The 20,734-nt window shown below is 40.5% G+C and overlaps 1 protein-coding gene across 2 annotated transcripts in view; it reads left to right on the top strand.

The window, feature by feature from the left end:
• Positions 1 to 1,317: 1,317 nt before the first annotated feature.
• Positions 1,318 to 20,734, top strand: part of MYRIP (myosin VIIA and Rab interacting protein) — a 738,605-nt gene continuing 719,188 nt past the window's right edge. For both annotated transcript variants that reach the window (XM_082258148.1, XM_082258149.1), the window contains exon 1: positions 1,318 to 1,684. The gene's annotated coding sequence lies outside the window, so the exon portion shown is untranslated. The remainder of the gene's footprint in view (positions 1,685 to 20,734) is intronic.

Here is a 20,734-nt window from a genome sequence, read left to right on the forward strand (position 1 = left end):
TATTTTTACAGTGTGGCTTTATTTTTACCTTTTAGATCTATTTACAGTATATATGTTTAGTGTAGATATATTTTTACAGTATATATTTATTTTTACAGTGTAGATTTTTACCTTTTAGATCTATTTTTACAGTATATATATTTACAGTCTAGATTTATTTTTACATTATAGATCTATTTTTACAGTGTAGATTTATTTTAACGGTATAGATCAATTTTTACAGTATATATTTTTACAGTAAAGATTTATTTTTACGGTATAGATTCATTTTTACAGTATATATTTATTTTACAGTGTAGATTTATTTTTACAGTATAGATCTATTTTTACAGTATATATTTATTTCTAGTGTAGATTTATTTTTACAGTATATATTTATGTTTACGGTGTATATTTTTACAGTGTTGATTTATTTTTACCTTTTAGATTTATTTACAGTATATATTTTTAGTGTATATATATTTTTACAGTATATATTTATTTTTACAGTGTAGATTTTTACCTTTTAGATCTATTTACAGTATATATGTTTAGTGTAGATATATTTTTACAGTATATATTTATTTTTACAGTGTAGATTTTTACCTTTTAGATCTATTTTTACAGTATATATTTTTACAGTGTAGATTTATTTTTACGGTATAGATTCATTTTTACAGTATATATTTATTTTACAGTGTAGATTTATTTTTACAGTATAGATCTATTTTTACAGTATATATTTATTTCTAGTGTAGATTTATTTTTACAGTATATATTTATGTTTACGGTGTATATTTTTACAGTGTTGATTTATTTTTACCTTTTAGATTTATTTACAGTATATATTTTTAGTGTATATATATTTTTACAGCATATATTTATTTTTACAGTGTAGATTTTTTACCTTTTAGATCTATTTTTACAGTATATGTTTTTAGTGTCGATAAATTTTTACAGCACATATTTATTTTTACAGTGTACATTTGTTTATACCTTTTTGATCAATTTTTACAGTACATATTTATGTTTACAGTGTAGATATATTTTTATAGAACAGATCTGTTATTTTCAGTGTAGATTTATTTTTACAGCACATATTTATTTTTACAGTGTAGATTTATTTTTACCTTTTAGATCTATTTTTACAGTATATATTTATGTTTACAGTGTAGATATATTTTTTATAGAACAGATCTGTTTTTTTTTTTTTTTTTCAGTGTAGATTTATTTTTACAGTGCATGTATCAATAAGGATTATTTGTTTTGGCCTGAATTGTGTAGTGGTGAGATATAAAGTAGTGGGCAGATGAGATGCACATTCCTCGCACAGCACCACCTAGGTGCCAGCAGGGACAGACGAGGATCCTGCACGTCTGCGGAGAAGCGGGGATGCCGTATTTCATGTAAGCCCGGTGTGCTGAGCACAGAACACTGACCCGGTCCGGAGATCGTTGATTGGGCAGAGTGGGAGCGGCGCATTGCACACTCACACACTCACACTCACACACATACAATTACCGGCTGTCATCTACAAGCAGCGCTCCGCATCTTCCAGCAGACAAGCCCGCAGGAGTCTACTGCAACCCACCACCGATCCAGGCAGCTGCAATCGCTGGAGCCTTTGACATCTCATCCCTGCCATAGCTCCACAATCCCTGGCAGCACCCTGTCCTCGCTGCCCTCCAGCTAAACTGGCACACAGGTACCCATTTCCCCATGTATAGAGAAGGGTGTGGGCTGAGCATCCTCCCTCCATCCCCAAGGGGGATACAATGCGGGTGTTCTTGGATCAAGGAGTTTGGAAGCAGAGAGGTGGCAGTCACCAATGCCATGGAACAGGAAATTCTCCTCTGCTCTGCTCTGTTCTACTACAGCTCACTATTACAGATGCATGCTCATAGTATTGCTGCATGGAGGTCAGTCTAGATGTCCTAGTTTTTAAGTTACTTTCATTCTGGCCGCATGTGCAATTATTTGGTGCACTTGGATAGGAATGGGCTTTATGGATGAGCCATAGGGAATGATCCAAGGAGAAGGAAAGGATAAAACGGATACAAGCCTAGTTATTTTAAATGGTAAAAATATCCTTCATTCTGTATATTGATCTAGTTAAGTCGTGGAAAATCATGGCCATGTATCATCAAACCATTGGTCCTTAATATCACCGGAAAAGCCGTATTTAATGGAATCAGTACCATAGACAGTTATCAAAAACTGGAGTCTGGCATGCATAAAGTATATGACTATTGACAGAGCAATGGTAGGTGAAAGTAGTTGATGGATGAATATAGTGGAATATTTTTACAGAGTCAGTTTTAGATGCATGAACATAATACATTTAATGATAGCTTATAATATTTAGACTGAATATATTAGATAAAATGCTAATTGGGCTTTAATATTTCAGATTCATAATTATCTTCTATGACATAGCCTTTAGGGGGTCAACATGAAGAGACATGGAGGTTCCCATTGATGGTGTACTGTTGATTGACTACAATGAAAATAATTATTCGATAAAAAGCTAATTGAGCAATACTTTAATATTTTAGGTTTAAATCTATATGTTGTAACTTAGTCCTTGGTGGTCAACGTGAAGAGTCATTGAGGTTCTCACTAATGGTATACTGTTGATTGTTTAAAATGAAAAAAAAATAAAATAAATGAAAACCTAATTGGGCTTTACTTTAAAATTTTAGGTTAAAATCTAAATGGTGTAACATAGCCCTTTATGGTCAACGTGAAGTGAGTCATTGAGGTTCCCATTGTTGGTGTACTGTTGATTGATTAAAACGAAAATAATAATTAAATAAAAAAGCTAATTAGGCTTTAATATTTCAGATTCATAATTATCTGCTATGACATAGCCTTTAGTGGTCAGCATGAGGAGACATTGAGGTATCCCATTAATGGTGTACTGTTGATTGATTAAAAGGAAAATAATAATTAGATGAAAAGCTAACTGAGCGTTACTTTAATTTTTCTAGGTTTAAATTTATATGTTGTAACATATGCCTTGGTGGTCAATGTGAAGAGTCATTGAGGTACCCATTGACTGTGTACTGTTGATTGATTAAAATGAAAATAATAAATAAAAAGCTAATTGAGCGTTACTTTAACATTTCAGGATGTTGTGACATAACTCTTGGTGGTAAACGTGAAGAGTCACTGAGGTTCTCATTGATTAAAATGATAATAATATTTAAATAAAAAGCTAATTGGGCTTTACTTTAATATTTTAGGTTCAGAACTATATGTTGTAACATAGCCCTTGGTGGTCAACATGAAAAGTCATTGAGGTTCCTATTTTTGGTGTACTGTTGGTTAATTAAAATTAAAACATTAGTTTGTTTAAAAAAACAAATTGGGCTTTACTTTAAAATGTTTGATTCATAACTATCTGTTGTAATATGTTCTTTGGTGGTCAGCATGAGTCATCAAAGTACCTGTTGATGGTGTTATGTTGATTCATTAAAATCAAGAAAAAAAAAGAAAAAATAAATAAAAGGCTTTTTGGGCTTTCCTTCAGTATTTTTAGCTTCATAACTGTTTGTTGTAATGTACCAATTAGTGGCCAGTGTGAGGAATGATTGAGCTTCCCATTGATGGGGTTCTGTTGATTGATAAAAAATAAAAATATTATTTAGAAAAAAAGCTGATTGGGCTTTACTTTAACTTGTCTGTAGTAAGTAACATAGCCTTGGGTTGTCATTGTGACAAATCATTGAGGTTCCCTTTGATGGTGTACTGATACTGTTTAAAACTAAAATATTAATTAGATAAAAAGCTAATTGGGATTGACTTTAATGTTTTAGGTCCATACCTGTCTGCTATAACATAGACTTTGGTGGTCAACATGAAGGGTCATTGAGGTTCCCATTGGTGGTGCACTTTGGATTGATTAAAAGGCTCATAGGATGTAAATGGTGCACTTGTCGTCTTTTGTGGTCAACGTGAAGGGTCATTGAGGTTCCTATTGGTCGTGCACTTTAGATTGATTAAAAGGCTCATAGGATGTAAATGGTGCACGTGTCCTCTTTGGTGGTCAACGTGAAGGGTCATTGAGGTTCCCATTTGTGGTGTACTTTAGATTGATTAAAATGCTCATAGGATGTAAATGGTGCACGTGTCCTTTTTGGTAGTCAACGTGAAGGGTCATTGAGGTTCCCATTGGTGTTGTACTTTAGATTGAATAAAAGGCTCATAGGATGTAAATTGTGCACGTGTCCTCTTTGGTGGTCAACATGAAGGGTCATTGAGGTTCCCATTGGTGGTGTACTTTAGATTGATTAAAATGCTCAAAGGATGTAAATGGTGCACGTGTCCTTTTTGGTAGTCAACGTGAAGGGTCATTGAGGTTCCCATTGGTGTTGTACTTTAGATTGAATAAAAGGCTCATAGGATGTAAATTGTGCACGTGTCCTCTTTGGTGGTCAACATGAAGGGTCATTGAGGTTCCCATTGGTGGTGTACTTTAGATTGATTAAAATGCTCAAAGGATGTAAATGGTGCACGTGTCCTTTTTGGTAGTCAACGTGAAGGGTCATTGAGGTTCCCATTGGTGTTGTACTTTAGATTGAATAAAAGGCTCATAGGATGTAAATTGTGCACGTGTCCTCTTTGGTGGTCAACATGAAGGGTCATTGAGGTTCCCATTTGTGGTGTACTTTCGATTGATTAAATACTCATAGGATGTAAATGGTGCACGTGTCCTCTTTGGTGGTCAACGTGAAGGGTCACTGAGGTTCCCATTGGTGTTGTACTTTAGATTGAATAAAAGGCTCATAGAATGTAAATGGTGCACGTGTCCTCTTTGGTGGTCAAAGTGAAGGGGTCATTGAGGTTCACATTGCTGGTGTACTTTTAGATTGATTAAAATGCCCAAAGGATGTGAATGGTGCACGTGTCCTCTTCACCTGTTCCTTGACAAACAGCTTATTCATAAAACAGATGTAGTAGTTTGATACCCCCCTCTGATGTATGTTATTAGTTTACAAAATGAGGCTCCCACCTTAATGAGCATCTGTTGTCAAGGGCATCTGTTTTCCTTTATTAAACATAATTATTGTTGACAGTGATGTGCAAATATTTGTTAATTTTCTTTTTTTTTCTGCTCACCAGTTTAAAACACCAAAATGTTAAATTAACTTCAAGACATTGACATGTTTCTCATGAGGAGAGCATCTCATAGGGTGGTAGACTCCTGTGCTGGCTGAATTGTCTGTTGTGTGTTACATTTAAGTGTTTTTACTTGTCACTGCTACAATGTGTACAATATATACAGTATGAGAGGGCATTGCTTGGGTAATTATTTTTTCCATGTTTATCTTAGTAAGATAATGATGGCATAAATACTTATGAGTAGGAGGAGGACATAGAAATGCACATTTGTAGAGGAAGCCATATTTTTTAGGAGCCAGTGAGCACACATGCATGAAAGCGGAACTAAAATGAAAAAACAATTGTGAACAGGCAGGCTATTTATTGCAGAAGAGACAGACAATATCTCTTCTGCAATCATATAAATGTACCTGTCTGTTTGCAATCTCCTGCAAAATGTACACTGAGCTGCACATGGACTACTCATGGCACAGTGCCCGTGTGGCAGGATGAATAACTCCAGCATACAGGTGTAAGTGATATCATCATGCATTTGCCAATCAAGATGAAAGATCGCTTCAAACAACAGTTACATGTTTCGGAATGTAATTGTCACATTTTCTTGTGCTCTTAACCAAACTGTCAACCTGGTGTCATACCTGATTACATGTGCAGCATCATGGCAGTTGAAGATCAAGCAGAGGCCAAGATGGCAGCTTCCATGGCTAAAAAACGATTGGAGGGTTTAATTTCACTTTAACTTTCTGCTTCGAAGAAGAATTCCAGGCATGGTATATACCAGTGATGGTGAACCTTGGCACCCCAGATGCTTTGGAACTAAATTTCCCAAGATGCTCAACTGCACTGCAGAGTACATGAGCATCATGGGAAATGTAGTTCCAAAGCATCTGGGGTGCCAAGGTTTGCCATCACTGGTATATACAGTACTTGTATATACCATAACTGGCCGAAGCCACTGAAAGCTGAAAATCACTGAAGAAGACACAGCTACTTCAGTGCTCTCCACTTGCTTCTGGATCCCATGCTGAGCAGCTGGTCTAATGCCGGCGTGAGGATAAGCCGTCACTGAGATGCTCAGAGTCCTAGTGCGGTATCTGGAAGAGAACCGCTCGCCAAGGGACTTGATAAAGCGCATGTGCGCGAAACGTGTAGTCACGGCCATGAAGGGCGCTTGCGTTCCACCCTGGTTCCTGCAAGGCGAGCAGTTCTCTTCCAGATACCGCGTTAGGGCTCTGAGCATCACAGTGACGGCTTATCCTCGTGCCAGCTGGCTCCAGCGAGGTTTCTCTCCATCCCTAGTACACAGCGGCAATTGGCAACTGGCCATCCGGCCTCCATCTCGGACAGTGCCCCTGCCTGACTCTAGACCCGGGGTGGTATGTACATTGTGGTTCTTTTTTAAACAATAAACTAAGCTTTTATTCATAGTTCATCTTATCTGAATCCTTCTTAGTTTATTTCATCATGTTCCCATGCGCCACCTACATATGTAATATATCCTCATTTTCATTGCTTGTTTGCTGTCTGGTTTGGAGAGACGTGCTGTATTGTGGCCACTTGATACCCACCAGCTACAACTCTGTATTGGCCGACCTCTCTCCTATCTAGAGGCTTCAGATTTTACATTTTTAAATTTTCATTCTGGGGTTGAGGCACCAGCGCTCCTGGAGGTCCTGCATGGTGACCTCTTGTGGGTATTTGGTTAGGGGCTGCATGCCCTGATGGATGCCCTCCTGTGATGTATGGAGGGAACATTATCCTATATGAACATGCTGTACAAACAACTATATCATTTACCCATTAATCCCTGATAAAGATTGTAAAGTTCAATCGAAACGCGTTGGAGACTCACCAGCAGTGTGAAATATATAGTGTTCTTCTGCCAATTTTCAGGAGTTTTTGTATTGTATATTGTAACTTTTCTATTTTATTAAAGTATGTACATGTACACATCCTTTTCAATATTTGTACAATAAAATGATTTGATGTTATGGCATATATTGTGGAGCTGCTTAAAAGTCTCAGGGGGAAGATTTTCCTTCTTTAGTAACTCCTGTGCATGTAAACGTGGATTTCATCCATTCTGGTGTACTTTCTAAAGAACATTGCGTAACGGCAGGTAATTTTGTTTATTTGCAGAAAAGATATTACATGTCTCTTCTGTAATGAAGAGTGCTTGCTTTAAAATAATACCAGGTAATCCTGCCATGTAGGTCCTGGTTTAGGCACTTCCTGATATTGGATGACAACTGTCTCCCAATTGTGCTCCTGCCTTGTTACCCTGCCATATGCTCCCTAAAGAAGGTTACAAGTGGCCATGCCGACACAATTTGTGGGCTTGGTCCTCCACTGTCACTATTAGGAGGCTGGAGGAGATTAGCAGCACTGAGTTGCAAAAATGGTAAAAACTGTATTAAAAAAGAAAAAAAAAAACATGTCATCCATTTAGGGTTTAGATTTACTTTAAAGATAGGCACAGTTATTATTTTTTGTCTGAATGACTCAACAAATATATCCAGAGCTGTTGTAAGTTCTTCATCATTGTATGAGTGAGGGTGTTTATCGTGTTTATCATGAGGGTGTTTCCCACCATAATACTTCTTTTTGTGTTGGTTAATTGTGTTGTAGTAAACGGTATTGATATATGGGTCAACTTCTTCTAAATTTTTAAGGATTTTTGGACATTTTAAGGCTCTTCAGCTACGTAAATCCTCTAAAAAATGTCAAGGGGCTTTACTTCCAAGCAGAGTCTGTTCTTGCTCCCATGCGATTTCCTCTGTCTTACTACATTAGAACTTTGTAATTAAAGCAAACCTTGCATGAAACAGATTACATTCTAAATGTATAATCTGCTTTACCCACTCAGCTGTCTAAAGTGATGGTGCTTTCTGGTTCAGAAAGCAAAGGCCAACTATATCCATGGTGCTGATCTCAGCTTCACATGGCCAACTGATGGATCCTGTTGAGATGGTCATTAGGTGTAACGAATCTCCCTTCTACCTAGCATAGGCAACACAGCTCTTTGTGTGTTTAAGTTGAAGTGAGGAGAAAAATTAAAACAGGAAACAATTTCACTTGCTACTGTCTGAGGCTACACAAATATGGCAGCTCCAGAATATACTTCTACTGTACTGTATATAGGTAATGGTAAATGTATGTAGCTTTTTTATAACACCTGTTTGCTGCTGATGTCCTCGTTAGGGAGATTCACCCTCTATATTAGTCCTGGTGATTGGTATCACTAAAAGTGAAAGAAAACCCCCAATTTTGAGTGGTCACCAGAAAAGAATAAGAGCGGGTATAATTTAAGTATAGGCACTAGCTAGTTCTGGTCACCCTGGTGACTACCTGGAATTTCCAAAAACTTTTAGTTTTGGATAGAATGGAAAGGGATTAGAATACCTGTCAGATTTTTATTGCTGTATATGTCCCCACTAATTCACTCTCTCCTGTTTACCTTTAGAGTGAAAGTAGAACATAATCCCAAATTTAAGATTGTCATCAGAACAAGAATAGAGGATAAATCTTCCAATGGGGACACTTGTTCTGTTGACAACCAGGGATTCCTTTACTTTGGAGTGATTTCCTCCACTTCCTGTTTTGGCTATGGGACAGGAAATTAAGGGAAATCTCCGCAGTAGACAATAAAAATGAAAATTCAGCGCTTAAAATCAAATGGATGGGTAAGCAACTGTACACCAAGATAGGTCAAACCTACCAAAACCTATAATATGCAGTAAAAGAAAATAAAGTGCAGCGCTATAAAATTACAAATAGTGCATAAAATCATTCACATTAAAATGTATAAAATGCACAATAAAAAGCATGTGGATCATAAATCATAAAGTCCTTAAAAGCTGATTTCCAAAGTGAAAAGCAGGAATAATTAAAACGACACTGCAAACGTGACTCCTCCACCACAGATAATACAGCCTCTCACCTCCTGTATTCGACCACTAGGGGTCACAACACTTTGTATCAGTAAGCCAGAGACAGCCAGAAGATCTGTATATCCAGGATCCAACAGATTCTCAGAAATTCATGTATGGCAATCCGGAAAAGATAAATAAAACGATCTAATGCTCTCCGCTTAATTAAGGACATTTATTAAAGTAAAAAATAAAGCATCACTCACAAGCAAGGCACTGTCACAGTGCCAGATGAAAGCGAAAGTGCAGACATGTGTTCCAGGATCTCAGAGAGCTGCGGGTGACATCAGACTCCTTCCCCCGTATGCATTACGTCAATAGGCATGACTTCCTCAGCAGGGGTAAGGAGGGAGACCGCACCCGCTCATTATAAAGGCGTCTCATAGCAACCAGAAGCCAGGTCATTACAAAACAGGAAGTGAAGGGGAATGGAAATCCTCCACCCCCTTCAACCAAGGACCAGCCCAGCTTCCTGTAGACACAGGAAATAAGAATAACAGAGCTGAACAGCAGTGGTCAGAGGAAATATACAACACGGATTAACCCCTGAAGCTCCGCTGCGGCTCACCATCAGTGACTAAATAAATGATGGCAATATAATTGGAAATGCCCGAATAATTCACTGCCTAACAGACAGTCGAGCAAAATATTAGATATTAAAATAAATATCCAATTTAAAACCAATATAAAATCGGAATATGACAACAACCGCAGCTCTCCGATTGGAACATCATACAGATTAAAAACATAAAACCTGCGCATAGAGAAATACATATATGTATAAATATAAAACATAGAATATGCATGACCTACATGATACATGCAATAAAACTCCAAAAGAAAAACTGAATAATAAATAAAACAGATCTATTAACTATTAGAGATAAAACAATTCAAATCAAAGTCGGCATTTAAACCTCCTGGTGACAGCACATGTGTCCGATAAATCCAGAAGGATTCTCTGCGACTCAATTGTCGCACGAAATTCCCACCCCTCCAATGATGGGCTGTTTTTTCAATGCCCCAAAATTTTAAACTTGTAGGGTTGCGATTGTGGTGTTTCTTAAAGTGTCTCGGCACGCTATGATTAGTCTTTCCTTTCCTGATCTTACTCATATGCTCACCTATGCGTACATGGAGTGGTCTAGTCGTTCTACCCACGTATTGCAACCCACACCCACACTGGAGCATATAAACTATACCCCGTGTGGTGCAGGTGACAAAATCTTTTATTACGTGGGTCTCGTGAGTGGCAGTAGCAATAAACTCCTTTCTCCTTTTTAGATTTGCTTTAGAAGTCTTGCAAGCGGCACATCTGCCACAAGCGTAAAACCCCTTTAAATCTGGGAACAACCTGTTCTCAGCTCTAGACGGGGGGTCAACAACCCCAGGTGCTAAGCGATCCCTGAGAGTCGGAGCCCTCCTATAGATGAACTTAGGTCGTTCTGGAAGGGCGGGGCCTAAAATACGATCGCTTTTTAATATGGGCCAATGTTTAGCTACAATGCCCTCAAACTTTTTAAACTGGACATTATAGTCCAGAACCAGACTGAATTCATTGTTGGCAGGTGTCCTTTGCGTTCCAGCAAGAACTACCTCCCTATTCACTGAGCTGACCTTCACTATTTCATTATCAATAAGTGCTGGATCATAACCCTTCTCAAGAAACCTCTTAGCAAGTACTTGCGACTGAGACTGGAAATCCTCTTCTGAGGAGCAGTTGCGCTTAATGCGCATGAATTGCCCTCTCGGGATATTACATAGCCACAGATGGTGATGGCAGCTGTTCTTAGGTATGTAGGAGTTCCGGTCCGTCGGCTTGAAATAGGTGCAAGTTTTTAGGGCTCCATTTTCCTTAAATATCTCCAGATCCAAAAACACGATTTTTGAATCGCTAACATTCCATGTTAACTTAATGTTTTTGGTATTGGCATCAAGCCTCTGCATAAAACATTCCAAACTGGACATATCACCCTTCCATACCAGGACCAGATCGTCTATATAACGACGATAGCAGCTTAACTGGGGGGGGGGGCGGTTAGCAAAAATAGCTTCCTCCTCCCAGTGTGACAATCTCCGCAGTAGGACACAGATGGCAAAAATAAATAAATAAAAAAACAAACAAACAAATAAATAAATAAATAAATAAATAAGGGGTATAACCCTCCCTTACTTTATCCTTCAATTTCAGTTTAACTATGATATATAGGACAAAGCCCTGCAAAATTGACCAGGATGTTAGGACATATTACAGATGGATTAAGGCAGGGTTTCTCAACCAGAGTTCAGTGGAACCCTAGGGTTCCTCCAGAGGTTGCTAGGGGTTTGTTGAGCAATGAGCAAATTCTACCACTCACTTAGGTTCCCATTGACACCTTTGATCATTTTAGCTATCTGTAAGTGGGTAATTCTTCCCAATGACCATCACAATAATGCATTATGAGCTGTAGATATAGTAATTTTTATCAGGGGTTCACTGAGACAGTAAAGTTATTTTAGGGGGTTCCTCCATGTTGAAAAGGTTGAGAAAGCCTGGATTAAGGGTTACACAGATGGATATTGTGTGGTATAACATGATCTCTTATAGAAATTTGTATATGTTTGCCATCTACAGATGTTTTTTCTACACAGAAATTACGTTTTAGTTGGAATCTGTTGGCTAACGCTCAGATTTCAGGCGATTTCTCCTGAATTAGCCGAAATCTGAGCCATGGCTTGCCCTGTCGACACCTCACGGCTCAACAAAAGTCAATTTAAAAATGGACAGTACCAGGTGAAAAATTATCGGTTGAACAGTGGATGCATCCAATGCGGTCACTGATTGGGTATTTAGGTAGCAGTTGGCGCTGACTGTCAGATTACATTAGTGGTCCGGGTATTTGAAATCCCTGCTCTTTACACCCATCTTCTCTGTGTAACACGTCTGGTACAGACCAGAGGGATTCTAATTGGTCAGTGCTGGCACAGTGAATCGCTCCGGTCTGCCCTGCAGAGCTACACAGAGGAGAGGGAAAAGAGTGGGGATTTCATATCCCTGGACCTGTTGCATGGGCACTGATAGCTCATTGGAGGTAAATACAGCAGAGACTGGCAGGGGGGTAGAAAAGGTGTATGTTGGGGGTTTACCTTTGCATTTTTTTTCAAGGTAAACTAACACTTTAAAAGGAGTTCTAGCATACACTATCATTTTATAATAGGGGCATTGCATTTTAATATCCAGTCAGTAAATATTTCTTCCAGCAAATGTTCCAATCGCATGTTTGATTCCTAATGGCACCTCGGAGCATCGGCAAATGCTTCACATTCTTGCAAGAGCCAAACCGCATGGTGCCGAAGTGCCATGCGGTTCGGTGTGTCAAAATTTAAAAAAATGGTTAGGCAATTATTTTGGTACATGTAATACAGCCCATTTAAATGAATAAGCTGCCTACACTCAGAACACAGGTTACAATGATGTAAACCAAGCCTCACATCCTTCATAACACAATCCCATTGCTAAAACAGTTTTCCTAGTCCCCCCCCTGCATATCACAATCCCCCTTTACATTAAGTTCCCCCCTCCACATCACAGTTCCCTCCCCCTCACATCAAGATCACTACTTTCACAGTATCCCCTTCACAGCAATGTATTCAGCCCCATTTCACATCACTCCTCCCTTTATATCATCCCATTCACAGTCCTGTCCTCGGCCCCTCATATTCTTCACAGCAATGACTTAGCCCTCTTCCCTGTCCTACCTTACACAGGTTGGAGGGCAGGAGGCCTACGGCAGACCGCCCTATGCCCTAGCAAATTACCACCTGCTGGTTAACTTTTGAAGTTAACTCGGCAGCTCCTGTCCTCCGTCAGGAATTGTCCTGCCTCCAATGTCAGCAACATGAGGATGACAGAAGTGATGGCAGCAGAGGGGAAGAGCTAGCTCCTAAATGGTGTGCCCGTGGTGGTCCAGATGGTGCAGTAACTCTACATCTGGACCGTGGTCCGCCATTATAATAACAATACAAACAAGAGTTATTAGTGAAAATCCCTATTTCCATATCCAGTTTACTTGCAAAATCTCCTTACCAGTTGTGAATGCTGCCTGTCTGCTACTCATCTCTTTCCACAACTTCCTAGATGCCCTGCATATCTTGCATCTTCTACTCTGCTGTTTACTTTCAATTACTTTTTAAAATAAGGACTATGTATCCCATGGTACTTGGCTGCCTGTAAGCAGTGATTCCTGTACTGACTCTGCCTTCTAAAACCCCTCCTTTTAGCACCTCTGTAGTTCAGAAGGCAGACTCTGTGAAATGTGTGATCCAGAAAAATACTGCAAAATGAAGCATGGAGACATGGATGGATGGGGGAGATTGCTTTAAATATTAAAAATGAATTAAATAATGTTTGCTCAGATGCAGTGTGGTTTCTGCTTTAAAAGCATACAGCGAGGAAATATACTGTATATGTGGATATGACTGGCCTCTGAAAATGCTATCGGTGTGCCTGTCACACTGAATCATTGGTTTCAGCACTTTCTCGATCACTGACCTGGAACAAGTATGTAGATCAGGAGCTCTGGCTTCACTCTTAGGCCTCAGGCACACTGGACGTTACAAAAAAGCCAGTAGCGTTAGCTGTAGAAAGCTGTACCATGAGCTTTTCAGCGTTTATGCAGTGGTGTTTTTTAGCTGTAGCATTTTTTAGCTTTTTTATTATACTCCCACAAAAGCTTATGGCTCAAAAACCTTGATAAACACAGAATAGCCCTGTTTTTTTCAGCATTTTTTGGCGGTTTTAACCACTTGAGGACCGCCCCATGCAGATATACTACGTCAGGGCGGTCCTCCTGTGTACCTGTACATCAGCTCGTGCTCTAGGTCTGGGGGGCGAGCGTTCGAACCGCTGGCAGCCCGCTACTGCTGTGATTGGACTCAGTGGGAGCCAATCAGCGGGTCCTGCAGATGTGATTCCTGCCAGGCCCGGTGATCATTCGGAGAAGAGGCAGAACGGTGGTCTGCCTATGTAAACAAGGCAGACCGCCGTGCTGTCACAGAAGAAGATGGAGATCCCTGTCTTCCTCCAGTTAGGCCACCACCCACGCAGTTAGAACGCTCTCCCTAGGAGCACTCTTAACCCTTTGATCGCCGGATGTTAACCCCTTCCCTGCCAGTGTCATTAGTACAGTGACTGTGTCACTTAGTGTTAAATTCATCCGCCGCATGTCGCAATCCTGTTCACTGATCACTGCCATTACTAGTAAAAAATAGATACTGTATATCTGCATTGTATGTGCCTAGAACCTGTGTATGGCAATGGAATGGACTTTACTATGTGTATTATTGTCTTGCTGATCATTTGGCAAATTGTATTGATATGGGCAGTATTTATCTATATTTTTCTAAAAAAAAAAAGCATTATTCTTCGGATAAAAAAAATAAATAAATAAATAAAAAATTACAACATTTAATATTTTAATTTTTTTTATTGGGTATGTTTTATAGCATTAAGTAATACTGACTATCTAATACCTGAAATTTTAAACAAGTGTACCAAACTGGCCATAGATTCAGAGGTCCAGACTACACTGGACGAAGGGTGTGTTACCTTATGTACCTTATGCCATAGTAGTTAAAATATAACTTTTATTAATTTCTATAGAACATAATCTGGAATGTATATGTACATAAAGGGAGGATGTATTTACTGGTTGGCCAGCAATGTACAGGTGATTATTACATACGTATAAATAGAGCGAGAGCAGAAAAGGCACAAAACTCCCCTTCTATACAATCCAAGGATTTAGTAGCAGCAAGTCTCAACTTTCTGTTCGTGCTGACTAGATCTAAAGGGTGCAAAAAACACAATCTCTCTAACTTCTATTCAAAGTGTCCTCCTCTCTACACCTGATTGTCCGCCAGTAACTGATGTCTGTGTGTAGATACTGCTTGCCAAGTATTTCTTGGCGGTTTGAGAATCTATCTCACCTGACTCATAAAGGTACACTGGTCACTAAAACCTGCCTTATTTAAGCTCTCTCTCTCTTTCAAACTCTCCTGTCAGTTCTATATCTGTTTCTAAATGGCCACACCCTACACACTTAGCTAATCTTGCTCTTAAATCCTCCTCCTTTCACACGGGCGATCCGATCCGCTAGTCAGTTTTTCAGGCAGACCTGATCGGATGCTCCATGCATCCCTATGGGGCAGCGGGTGTCAGCGGAGACATCTCCACTGACACCCACTGCAATCCGATTCCGATCCTGTCCGTGAAATCCAGACAGATGGAAACCCTATTTTCCATCTGTCCAGCGGATCGGATGAGAACGGACAGGCGGTCCGTTCTCATCCAATCTCCCCATAGAGGACAGTGGAGATCCTACACCGGGGATCTGAGAGCTGTCATCCACCTGCTCAGCGGGGATTGATCCCCCGCTGAGCGTAACGGGCTCCGTCGGGCGCACCGCCCTTGTGAAAGAGCCCTAACATACTAGCACTATCCAAATGAAATGGCTGACTAGCAACTAAACTGATATGACAAATTATCCTACCTATTAAATTCTGAAGGCTGAAATAGCTACTCAGGTCTGCTTCATCAAAATGCTAAGGCCCTGAGCACTTTTCCCAAACTAGCACTATCCAAAAATGGCTGACTAGCAGCTAAAATGACATAACAAATTACCCTGCCTAATGGATTCTAAAGGCTAGAAAGGTACTCAGTCCTGCCTTATGAAAATGCTAAAGCCCTGAGTACTAACATTGCCTGCCAACCCTCCAAAAACACCCTCCCCACAAACCATGCTTAACCCCAAATCATTGGAGGTTAAGCATTGACGGTCAAAAATCAAAGGTGCTGCCAAAAACTAGAAGCTCTACATGTTTCGCTTAATAAATTAGCTTTGTCAGGAGTGAAGAATAAATGCACCAAAAAGTGTCAAAAAAATAAACAAAAGGTCATGGAGGGGACTACACTATCCCCACATGGTTAGAATCAAAATGGCGGCTTCCTCCTTCCTTCCCTGTATTTATAGGGTTTTCCCATTGGGTGGGGAATATCACCATCTAGTGGGGAATAACCAGAAAGCAGGTTCCAAATCAGGGAAAAAGTAAAAAAGTCTATCCAAATCCCCGGGGAACCTCTTAAAGGGTACCATGTAAAAAGGTGTGGAGATAATGGATTATACTATAACCATCTATAAATCACCCTACCTGCTTTACCCAATCCTTTCTGACCATTTTAAACAGTCCAGATCATTCTAAACTAAATTTAGTTTCATTTAATGAGAGGGAAGGAAAGGGGAAGCCACCATTTTTATTCTAACCATGTGGGGATAGTTTGGTAACCTCCACAAACTTTTTTTATTTCTTTGATTTGACTTTTTGGTGCATTTATTTTTCACTCCTGACAAAGCTTATTTATTACGCAAGACAAGTAGAGTTTATAGTTTTTGGGAGCAACTTTATGATTTGGGGTTAAGCATGGTTTGTGGGGAGGGTGTTTTTGGAGGGTTGGCAGGCACTGTTAGGACTCAGGGCTTTAGCATTTTCATGAGGCAGGCCTTAGTACCTTTCTAGAATTTAGAATTCACTAGGCAGGACAATTTGTTATGTCAGTTTAGCTGTTAGCCATTTTTGGATAGTGCTAGTTTGGAAGAAGTGCTCAGGGCCTTAGCATTTTGATGAGGCAGGCCTGAGTATCTATTTCAGCCTTCAGAATGTAATAGGCAGGATAATTTGTCATATCAGTTTAGTTGCTAGTCAGCGCTCAGTGTATTATGTAGTTCTGTACCCAGCGCTCTGTGTATTATGCAGTCCTGTGCCCAGTGCTCTGTGTATTATGCAGTCCTGTGCCCTGAGCTCTGTGTGTTATGCAGTCCTGTGCCCAGAGCTCTGTGTATTATGTAGTCCTGTGCCCAGCGCTCTGTGTATTATGCAGTCCTGTGCCCAACGCTCTGTGTATTTTTCAGTCCTGTGCCCAGAGCTCTGTGTATTATGCAGTCCTGTGCCTAGCGCTCTGTGTATTTTTGCAGTCCTGTGCCCAGCGCTCTGGGTATTATGCAGTCCTGTGCCCAGTGCTCAGTATATTATGCAGTCCTGTGCCTAGCGCTCTGTGTATTATGTAGTCCTGTACCCAGCGCTCTGTATATTATGTAGTCCTGTGCCCAGAGCTCTGTGTATTATGCAGTCCTGTGCCCAGAGCTCTGTGTATTATGCAGTCCTGTGCCCAGAGCTCTGTGTATTATGCAGTCCTGTGTCCAGCGCTCAGTATATTATGCAGTCCTGTGCCTAGCGCTCTGTGTATTATGTAGTCCTGTACCCAGCGCTCTGTGTATTATGTAGTCCTGTGCCCAGAGCTCTGTGTATTATGCAGTCCTGTGCCCAGAGCTCTGTGTATTATGCAGTCCTGTGCCCAGTTCTTTGTGTATTATGTAGGCCTGTGCCCAGCGCTCTGTGTATTATGTAGTCCTGTGCCCAGCGCTCTGTATATTATGTAGTCCTGTGCCCAGCGCTCTGTGTATTATACAGTCCTGTGCCCAAGCGCTCTGTGTATTATACAGTCCTGTGCCCAGCGCTCTGTATATTATATAGTCCTGTGCCAAGCGCTCTGTGTATTATACAGTCCTGTGCCCAGCGCTCTGTGTATTATGCAGTCCTGTGCCCGGAGCTCTGTGTGTTATGCAGTCCTGTGCCCAGAGCTCTGTGTATTATGTAGTCCTGTGCCCAGCGCTCTGTGTATTATGCAGTCCTGTGCCCAGCACTCTGTGTATTTTTCAGTCCTGTGCCCAGAGCTCTGTGTGTTATGCAGTCCTGTGCCCAGAGCTCTGTGTATTATATAGTCCTGTGCCAAGCGCTCTGTGTATTATACAGTCCTGTGCCCAGTGCTCTGTATATTATGTAGTCCTGTGCCCAGCGCTCTGTGTATTATACAGTCCTGTGCCCAAGCGCTCTGTGTATTATGCAGTCCTGTGCCCAGCGCTCTGTATATTATACAGTCCTGTGCCCAGTGCTCTGTATATTATACAGTCCTGTGCCCAGTGCTCTGTATATTATGTAGTCCTGTGCCATTTGCCAATAAAAAAAAAAATGTCCCCGGATTTCATTTTAAAAATCTGGCCACCTTACTGTAAGAGCAAGATTCGCCAGCCAAGTGTGTAGGGTGTGGCCATTTAGAAACAGATAGACCACATCATTTGAGATAGACCTGACAGGAGAAGACAAGAGAGAGAGCTTCAATTAGGCAGATTTTCAGTGACCAGTATAGCTTTATGAGTCAGGTGAGATAGATTCTCACACCGCCTAAGAATTACTTGGCAAGCAGTATCTACACACAGACATCAGGTGCAGAGAGGACACTTTGAATAGAAGTTAGATAGATTGTGTTTTTTGCAGCCTTTAGATCTGGTCAGCAGGAACAGTAAGGGCTCTTTCACACACTATGTCCGTCAAACGGACTCCGCTTTTCTCAGCGGGGGATCGATCCGCCGAGTTTAATGTGTACTGTTTTCGTACAATTTCTGTACAAGAAAAATCAGAAGAAGAAAGACTGCGCATGATCAGAAACAACAACAAAAAAAAGCCTTTGTCGTACGAGAATTTTCTCACGAATTTTCGTTCATCGGTTCCGACTTGCTGTGAAACAATGAGGAAAATCAGACGACCGTTCGCCTGATTTTCTTATAGTGTGTACCCCACTTTAGTTGAGACTTGCAGCTACTAAATCCCTGGATTGTATAGAAGGGGAGTTTTGTACCCTTTCTGCTCCCATTCTATTTATACGTATGTAATAATCACTAGTACATTGCTGGCCAAGCAATAAATACATCCTCCCTTTATGTACATATACAGTCCAGATTATGTTTTATAGAAATGAATAAAAGTTATATTTTAATACCTATGGCATAGTTGCCAACATTTGAAAAAATTTCCAGGGACACTTTGCAGCACAGCTATCAATTACTTACCACACCCACTTCCCTAAAGCCCTGCCCACTCAGCATAATTAATCTCCGACTACTTATTATAAGATTATAGGGTCTACTCAATAAAGAGAGAATTGCAGGAAATTGAAAAGGGAATTTCAAACTTAAGGCCAAAGTAGCAGATTAAATTACCCGGGACAGGGTCATTTTTGCCGGGACTGTCCTGGCAAAAACGGGACAGTTGGCAGCTATGCTTTGGCATAAAGTACATGTGTAGTCTGATAGCATAAAGTAAAAAATATTGTTTTTTTTTTTTTAAAACTGTCGGCCTTTTTTTGTTTTCCGATCGGATGAAAAGGGACAGGCGGTCTGTTTTCACCCGATTTCCCCATAGAGGGGAACAGGGATCTGAGAGCTCCATCTCTGCAAAGTAAGCGGAGATGGAGCTGTCATCCGCTTGCTCAATGGTGATCGGCAGATCGATACCCACTGAGCAAAACGGAGTCTGCCGTGCCTGAAACCACCCTATGTGTATATGGACACACAGAATAACATTCTGGGGAGTTTTTTGGCTGAAGAAAAAAAAAAAAAAAAGCCTGAAGCCAATAACAGCAGCTGTGAAAACGTCCAGTGTGCATGTTACAGGTCAGTGACTCACAACATGTTGAGATTAAAGAAAGCCAGGCAATTAGTATTTGAAAAAGGAGGTCAGGGGTGGCAGCCTCCATCTTTCCCTCAGTTTAAGTTTTCTTTGAAATGCCTGCTTTTGTGCTGTCACTACTTCCTGGGAAAAAAAAAAAAAACACGGCAGCTATGGGGCAAACATGATCATTGCAGCTATTGGTAACTGAGTGATAAAATCACTGGGTGCAAGCCTTGTTACCTGAGGGGTGGCAGAGGGCCTTCCTAGCCCCATACAGATTTTAACAGAAAGTCAATATTTGCATGTGATTTTTAGGAGCTCCAACAAAGCATTGTGACCAATGGCTTATGCAGATGGTGGCCACCAGCAAGAACCTGCATTTTTTGCCAGCAGAGAAACTAGCCCCATGTACACCATGTGTTTGAATAGTTCCCCCCAGCAGCCAGAGGTTAGCTGTATCCTAATGTGGCATCCATTCATATGAATCCATCATTATAGTAGAATGGGGAAACTTTGGTTGCTTGCTGTACTGCTTAAAGTTGAACTGTAGGCAAAAACTTTTTTTTCTAATTTTAAATAGAGTAAGGGAGGGTTATAACCTATGTCAGATTTTTATTTTGCTGTCTGTGTTCCATTGCAAAGATTTACCTTCACTTCCTGTCCCACAGCCAAACAGGAAGTAAGAGAAAATCCCAGCAAATTAAGGGAATTATTTGGGGACCCCCAGGTCACCAGAACTATTGTCCCCATTGGAAGATTTCCCCTTTATCATTTTTCTGGACACAACCCAAAATTTGGGATTTTCTTTTACTTTCACTTTCAATGATAATGGTAAAGAGGACAAATGAAGAGGGTTAATCTCCTTAACAGGGGAACAGGCGGCAATAAAAACTGACAGGGGTTCTAATCAGGGGAGGACTGGGCCAGGTGGCAGGGGGGCAATTGCCCCCTGTGCCACTCTGATGCTAAATAAAAAGGCTGCACTGCTTCTGCCAAAGACATGCCTAAAGGATTCCTGGTGAAGAGAAGTAAAAAGTCCCTGCCGCTGACCTAATGAGTCCGGTTCCATGCCCTACTGTAGACACTCCTCCCTCAGTCAGCCCCATCTGAGCTGTCCCAGCTCCCCCCAACTGCCCCGTGCTTGCCATGTCAGGAACCCG

This window comes from Pelophylax lessonae, assembly GCF_965119305.1.
Source record: "Pelophylax lessonae genome assembly, chromosome: 5".
Taxonomy (NCBI): domain Eukaryota; kingdom Metazoa; phylum Chordata; class Amphibia; order Anura; family Ranidae; genus Pelophylax; species Pelophylax lessonae.